Genomic DNA, 7,737 nt, shown 5'->3' with positions numbered 1-7,737 from the left:
CTCCTATTTTTTTATTTAACGGATATTTTATTATTATTATTTAGTAATAGCGCGCTAACTAATTACTAAGTTAGTAATATATATTTATAATAAAGTATTTTAATTATTATAATATATAAGAGCCTGCTTAGTTTTATAATTATTATTATTACTAAGTTATTAAGTATAGTAAAAGATTTTTCTCTTATTATTAATTACGTATTTATTTTTTTTTCCCCCCTTTTATTTAGCGACCGTTTTACGAATTCTTTTTTATATAATTATACTTTTTTTTTTACGATATTCTAATTCTATATCGTTTCCTAATTACGACTCTTTTACTATATTATTACTAAGTATTTATTAAAATATTTACTATTTTACGTATTTAAAATATATTTAATATAAAGTATAATTTTAAAAAGGGCTTTTACGGTTTTTATAACGGTACTCCTTATATACACTACTTAGTTAGTATATATTACGATATTAACGAGCTCGTTTATATTATTAGCGCTTATATTACTAAGTATATTATTTATTAAATTAATAAGAAGAAGTGTTTTATTATAAGTCGTCGAGTCCTTATTAATCTATTATTAAAATATTTACTAACGATGTTTTTTAGGTTCTTAAGGAGCTATATAGCGCTACTTAGTTTATTTAAAATACTTTTATAAAGTTTTATAATACTAAGGAATAGGGTAATTTTAATTTTTATAAGCGCGGCCGCGTTCTTTATATTTTTAGCTATATTATTAATATATAAGAGAAGGTCGTTATTTATATTACTAACTTATTAATAAGTAATAAAATAAAAAAAGTCTATTTTAAATAAGCTACTTTTTAAGAGCTTATTACTAACTACGAGTATTTAAACTTATTAATTTTAATTATAATAAGTCGTTAGTAATCGTTTAGTAAATTTTCTTTTTATTAACTTAGATTTCTTTTTTTAAATTAATATCTTTAATATTAATAATAAGACTAAGATTATTTCTTATTTTAGTTATTTTTAATTAGCTTATTTTTATAATAATAGCCGTATAACCGCTTTATAAAGTAACCTTAATACTCTAACTTAGTACTATAAAAAGACTCTTAAGGGCGTTATTATTATATATATCTAAAAGTTTTTTACTTTCCCTACTTTTTATAAACGCGTTACTAAGTTCTTAGTAAATAAGGTATTTATTTATACTATTATTATATATAGTACTACCCCTATTTTTTATAGTCCTAAGACTCGGACTCTTATTAAAAAGCGTACTCTTATTACTAATTATATTTTTAATAATAATAATAAGTAGGACGACTTCGGGTTTAAGTTTAATAAGCCTTAATATAAAGATACTAAATTTAAAAAACTTAGTAATAATTTAAAAAATTCTTTTTTTTAATATTATAATAAGTACTATTATTTTAATATTAATAACTTACTAACCCCTATCCGTAACGCTTTTTTTAATATAAATAAGAGTACCCTAGCCCTTAGTTATATTATTTTAGATTTTAATAAGGCTAGTATTATACTCCTCTCGCTCTAAATAAAAGCTTTATAATAACTTAACGAGGTTATTACTTATATTAAAATTAAAGTTATAAGTTATAATAAATAATTTAATATTAATATATTTTTTACGAATATTAATATTACTAAGGTCCCTTAGCTTAATTAGGATTACGAAAGCGTTACCTTAGATAACGTCCCCCGTCCCCGACCTATTATTAATAATAATAGTATTATACCCCCTATTTCGCTTCTTATTCTTATTATACTTCTTATTATAGCTCCCATTATACTTCTTATTATAACTCTCATTATACTTTTTATTATAGCTCCCGTTATATTTCTTATTATAACTTTTAACGGTAACTAAGTAGCGAACGCTCTACGAACTATTATTATTAATATATATAATACTTTACGTAACTTCGACTACCTCCCTCTTATTTATTATAATATTAATAAAGTTAACGACCTTATTTTAAATAGTTAGCTAAGTACGTATATAAAGCTTCTTCGTTTCTTACTTACTAAGTAAACTACTATTACTAATTATTAAGCTTTAAAAATATATATTAGAACTACTACTATTATTATTAATATTACGTAAATTATTCCCCTTATATAGTTAGATCTTAGTAATCTCTTAGCGACGTATTACTAAAAGTTATAATACTATATCTTTTTTTTAAGAATTATATTAAGTTAAATAAAAAAGGTTTTATAAAGTATTATTAATTAACTTATTTTTAGTAACCTTTTATTACGAACTTAACGTTTATTATCCTATTTTATATATACCCTTTTTTTATAACGTTCGAATTTTTTAATTACTTCTATTACTTTTTTAAAATACTTAATAAGCTCCTATATATTATATTTAGTAAATTACTTAGCTTATTTAATAAAATATCGTAAGTTTTTTTTTTTTTTTTATATTACGACGATTTTTTTAACTTCCTAAATGTCTTATTTATCCTCTAATTCTAAGAGATTTACTATTTAATTACTAACTATTTAGTAATTTTTCTATAGCTTAAGCTAAGAAACTAAGAAAATATTATATATTCTCTAATACTATTTTAGTAAATATACTTAGTAAGCCTATTTTCTTACCTTTTTAGCTATTATTATTTTAATATATCTTAGTATTAGTTTATTATTTTTAAATTATATATTCTTTATTAATAAGCTAATAACCTCTTTATAATTAAACTTTTTTAGGGTATATTTTTTATTATAATAAGTTACTTAGCTCTTAAAGGCTTATACTTACGCTCGTATAGCTTAGGCCCTAATTTTTTTAATTTTCTAAACCTTTTTTTAAACCCCCTAGACTATAGCTTTATAATTAGGTATATATTTAACGTACTTAGGGTAGTAGTTATATAGTACTATATACAGGGATATTTTTATAATAGAGTATTAGTTATTATTATATATAAACTTAGCCTTTTTTAGCTATACTACTTACTTATTTAGTAAGCCCTTAGTATAGATCCTTAAATACTTTTCTAATATTTAATAAATCCGCTCTATTTAGTCGTTTATTTATAAGTAATACGTAGTAAATAGTTAGTAATATATTACCTATTCCTTAGTAAATTCTTTTTAAAATACGCTTATAAAGAGCTTATTTTTATTTATAATAATACCTTCTAGCATACCGAACTTATATTTAACCTCTTAATATAAGATACTTACTATTTATACTACGTTAAGTATTTTAATAATAAATAAGAACTTTGCGAACTTTATTATATAATAAATAATAACTAAGATATTATTATACTTTACGCCGTTATTACGAGCGCTTAATAATAGCCCCGTAATAAAGTTTATAAATATTTTTTAGAATAGATATAAGAATAATAATAATAACTATAGCTACTTATATAGCTTATATCTTAAAGTTATAATTCCTAAATAATACTTATAGTTCTTAATATATTCCTAAATATCTTATTAAATATCTTTTTAATAAAACTTCTTTTAAATTAGTTTAAGAGTTTTTATAGCTCTTATATAACTTATTTTATAGTTATTATAATATTAATAAAAAATCTCTATTTAAAAAGACTTTATTTAAAAAATAATAAGTCTTTTTTTAAAAAATAGTATACTTTATTTATTAAATAAATATACTCTTAGCTCGCTAATTATAATACGAACTCTTATTAATTATAATATATAAAACTCGTCTTTAGTTTATAATTTTTTAACGAGCTCTTTAGTTTTTAATAAAAAATAAAAAGCAAATACCGTTTTACCCCTTATAAACTTTTTTATAACGGGACGTAAAATATATTATTTTAGTATAATAACCCTAGCTCTATCTAACTCCTCTTTATTCTTATAGGACTATTAACGAGCGTTTATTAATAACTCTCTTACTTTTTTACCTCGAGTTATTATAATAATAACTATTATTATTTTATTAATACGCCTTATAATATATTACTAACGTAGGGGAAAAGGTTCCCCGTCCTTAGAACTAATTAATATTTAACTAGAATCGTAAAAAAAGGCCTTAACTACTTAAATATATACTTTAATAATATTATTTTATTTTTTTAAACTAATTATCCTTTACTAAACGTTAGGTAATAATTCGTTAATAAAACGTAGTTTTTAAGTTAATATAAAGAGGACGTCCTTATAAAGTACTTCTTTTTTTATATAGTCTAGTTTTTTAAATAAACCGTCCGCTAAGTTCGTTTTCCTTAGTTAGTATTCTAAATTAAAATTAAATATTAATAATTTATATACCTATTTTACGAACCTTCCCTAAAGGTCCTATACTAGTATACCAATTACTCCTTTAAATACTTAGTAATCCGTTAGAATTATAAACTTTTATAAAAAGCCCTAGAAATAATAAGCCTAGTATTTTAACCTTTTTATTATAATAAGTAGTTTTTATTAGCCCGTAGCTTATTATTACTCCGTATTTAAAAGCTTTTATAATTAATAAGTAACGGGTTACTATTTTTTATTAGCTTATTATAATAAGATTATTATAATAACTTTAACTAAAGCGTTAGTTTTTATTTATATAATACGTTATAAGTTTTAATATATAAGTACGGTTACTAAAATAAAAGTAACCTTTAGCTAATTAAACGCCTCGTTTATTTCCTTAGTTTATTAAAAATCCTTTATTTACCCCTTTTTTATTTTTAATAATACTATTATTAGTATAACAATACCCGAGTATTTAATAATAAACTTTTAATAAAAGTTATAGAACCCTAAGAATACTTAGATATCCTTAATAAACTCTAGCGCTTTTTAATTAGTAATTATTTATACTTATAATAAGTTAATCTTAATTCTTTTTAGTATAATAATATAACCTAAGAACTCGACCCTTTTTTAATAAAACGAGTATTTTAATAGTTTAATAAAAAGCTTATATAACCGTAGATATTAGAGGACCTTCTTAATATCCTCTATATATTACTCCTTTATTATTAAATAAATTATTAAATTATTTACATATACTATATAATAAGTATTTAATAAATTAGCGAGCGCTTAGTAAATATATACTTAAAACGTTATGGGTATATTTATTAATTTAAAAAGTATAATAATATACTTAAAGTAACCGTATCGGCTCCGGAACGCTATTTTTTATTAGTTTTTTTTTTTTAATTCGGATATAGTAATAAGTATCCTTAATATTTATTTTTAAAATCTATTTTACTTTACGAAGCCTATTTAAGAGCTTATTAATAAGTAGTAATAAGTATTAATTCTTTATAATTACCTTATTTAGCCCGTAGTAGTTTATATAAAAGCATAGTATACTATTCTTTTTTAGTACGAAAAAGATTAGTACCCTCGCCTTATTAACTAAAAGTATAATACGACCGTTTACTAAGTTTTTAATAATATATACGCAAAGCTTATTAAATTATTTCTTATTTAATAAATAAATAAAACTATATAGTAATTTAGTACTTAGAACTAGGTTAATTAAGTATTTTACTTCGCTATATAGCTACGGTCCCTTTACTAACTACTTATCGAACGTCTCTATTTTTAATTAAAGTTCTAATAATAAACCCTTTTATAATTTAGTCTCCGTTACCCCCATAATACTTTTTATAATAATAATATATAGTACGTACGCCCTTTTATAATTTTTAATAATATTACGAACTATTACCTCTAGTTTAGTAACTAAGATAGGCTTATATAACTATATATTCGTTACTATATTAATATAAATACCCTCTTAGTTTATTAATAATTACGATAGTAAGAGGTTTACTATTCTTTTATTTTTATTAACTATAGTAAATAGTTACTAAATCTTCTTTAGCTACTTATAGTAGTTAATAAAAAAGAGCGTTAATTAATAAGTTTTTCTTTAGTTTACGGCTTTATTTTAAAAGTCCCTTAATAAGGGAGCTATAGTAATAACTAGGGTTAACCCTAAGTAAGTTACGAGCTTAGTATTAATAATATTTATCTCGGAGTATATATTTATATTAACTTCTATTAGTTTTTTAGTAATATTTCGTAGAACTATTACCCTACTTTTTATAATTATTCTTATTAGTACTCTTTTAATACTTAGCGTAAACGTATTAAATATATTATTTATATTTATTTATTTTTTAATAAGTCGACTTTTATAATTCTTAGCTTAGTAATAACCCGTTAAATAGTTATTAATATTAGCTTCGATTGGGAGTACGTTAGCTTATTATTACCCCTACTTCCTAATTTATTTTTTTAATACTTATTAAATATATAGCCTATTTTATTATACGTAAAGTACTTAATATCGCTACTACGACGCTTTTATAATAGCTTAGTATAAATACTTTTATTATATAGTTTTTATAATATTATTCTTAATAAGTCCTTAAAACCTAGCCCTTTAAAGCTCTCCTTATTCTTTTTTTTATAAAAGAGGGATATTTAATATAGTTATTTTAATAACGGATATAGCCTCTTCTTACCGTCCTTTTATAATTAATCGCTACCCTTTTACTAATTTAATAATTATAATTTACTAACTTTATAAACTATATTACGTACTTTTTTAATTAAGACTTTATAACAAATTAAATCGTTTTATAACTAAGATAGTAGTTTAAAAAAGAACTAATATACTTTTACTTTCGAATTCTTTATATTTTCTATATTTAAGTTATAATAAATCGCTAATTACTTAGTAAGGAACTAGGTAGGGGTCTAGCCCTTTTTTAACCTCTTTATCCTTAGCTCTTTATAATATTCCCGTTCTTAAGTCTCGGGGTTTACGTATTATTAATAAATAAATACTAAGAAGTCGCCTTAAGAAAAGGGATCTTAGAAACTTTTTTTATAATTACGCTATTACGTTTATAATAATAAGGATATTTTAAATAGGGCCTATTTAATATACTATTTTATAGTACTTTTTATATAAAACTTATTATTTATTTTTATAATAATAATTTAGTTTACTATTTAAATATTTATAAACTTTTTTTTAATTAATTTATAGTTATAAAAAAGAGGCTTTTTATATTCTTGTTAACTTAGATACGTTACTAGCTACTCGGTAAGTTATTAAACGAGCTCCTCGTATCAATACCGTTCTTAATTTCGATCTTTAATTATTATTTTTATTATTTTATAAAAATAAGTTATTATTAAGCTTATAGGGTCTACTAAACTAGCTATTTTAATACTATCCGTACTTTTATATATATTTTAATTTCGTACGTTTAGTAATTAATTACTAATAAACGCCCCGTTTATAATAAATAAGGTCCTCGAGGTATTAACGGGGTAACTAGCCCGTAAGGGTAATTTACCCCGATTATTTTCTTTATTTAGCTCTTTTATAAACGCTAGTATTTAAATAAGACTTATCCTATAATAAGCTCGTTTTTTTAAATAGAATAAGATTAAATAGTCGACTCTAGATAGCTATAGCTTATTAATATTAATAGCTCTTTATTAATAACTAGGTATCGTTTTATTAACGTTCCGTTTATTTCTATAATTTATTATTATTTATACTAATTACTCTATAAAAATAAAAGCTTTAGAATTATAAAAAAATAAGCTATAAATACTTAATTAGTAAGGCTATAATATAAGTATAAGTATATTATAAAACTAAAGCTTATAAAGTTTTTTATAAAAGCTTTATTTCTTAAAAAGTTCTCTTATAATACGAACCGTATACCGGTTACTAAGTTATTAGTATCTTATTGCTAGCTATATCCCGAATTTATTATATA

This window comes from Colletotrichum abscissum (genome assembly GCF_030869225.1).
Source record: "Colletotrichum abscissum strain IMI 504890 chromosome Unknown Scaffold_1.1, whole genome shotgun sequence".
NCBI classification, from domain to species: domain Eukaryota; kingdom Fungi; phylum Ascomycota; class Sordariomycetes; order Glomerellales; family Glomerellaceae; genus Colletotrichum; species Colletotrichum abscissum.
The sequence above is the reverse complement of the archived record's forward strand: the minus strand, read 5'-3'. Positions refer to the sequence as shown.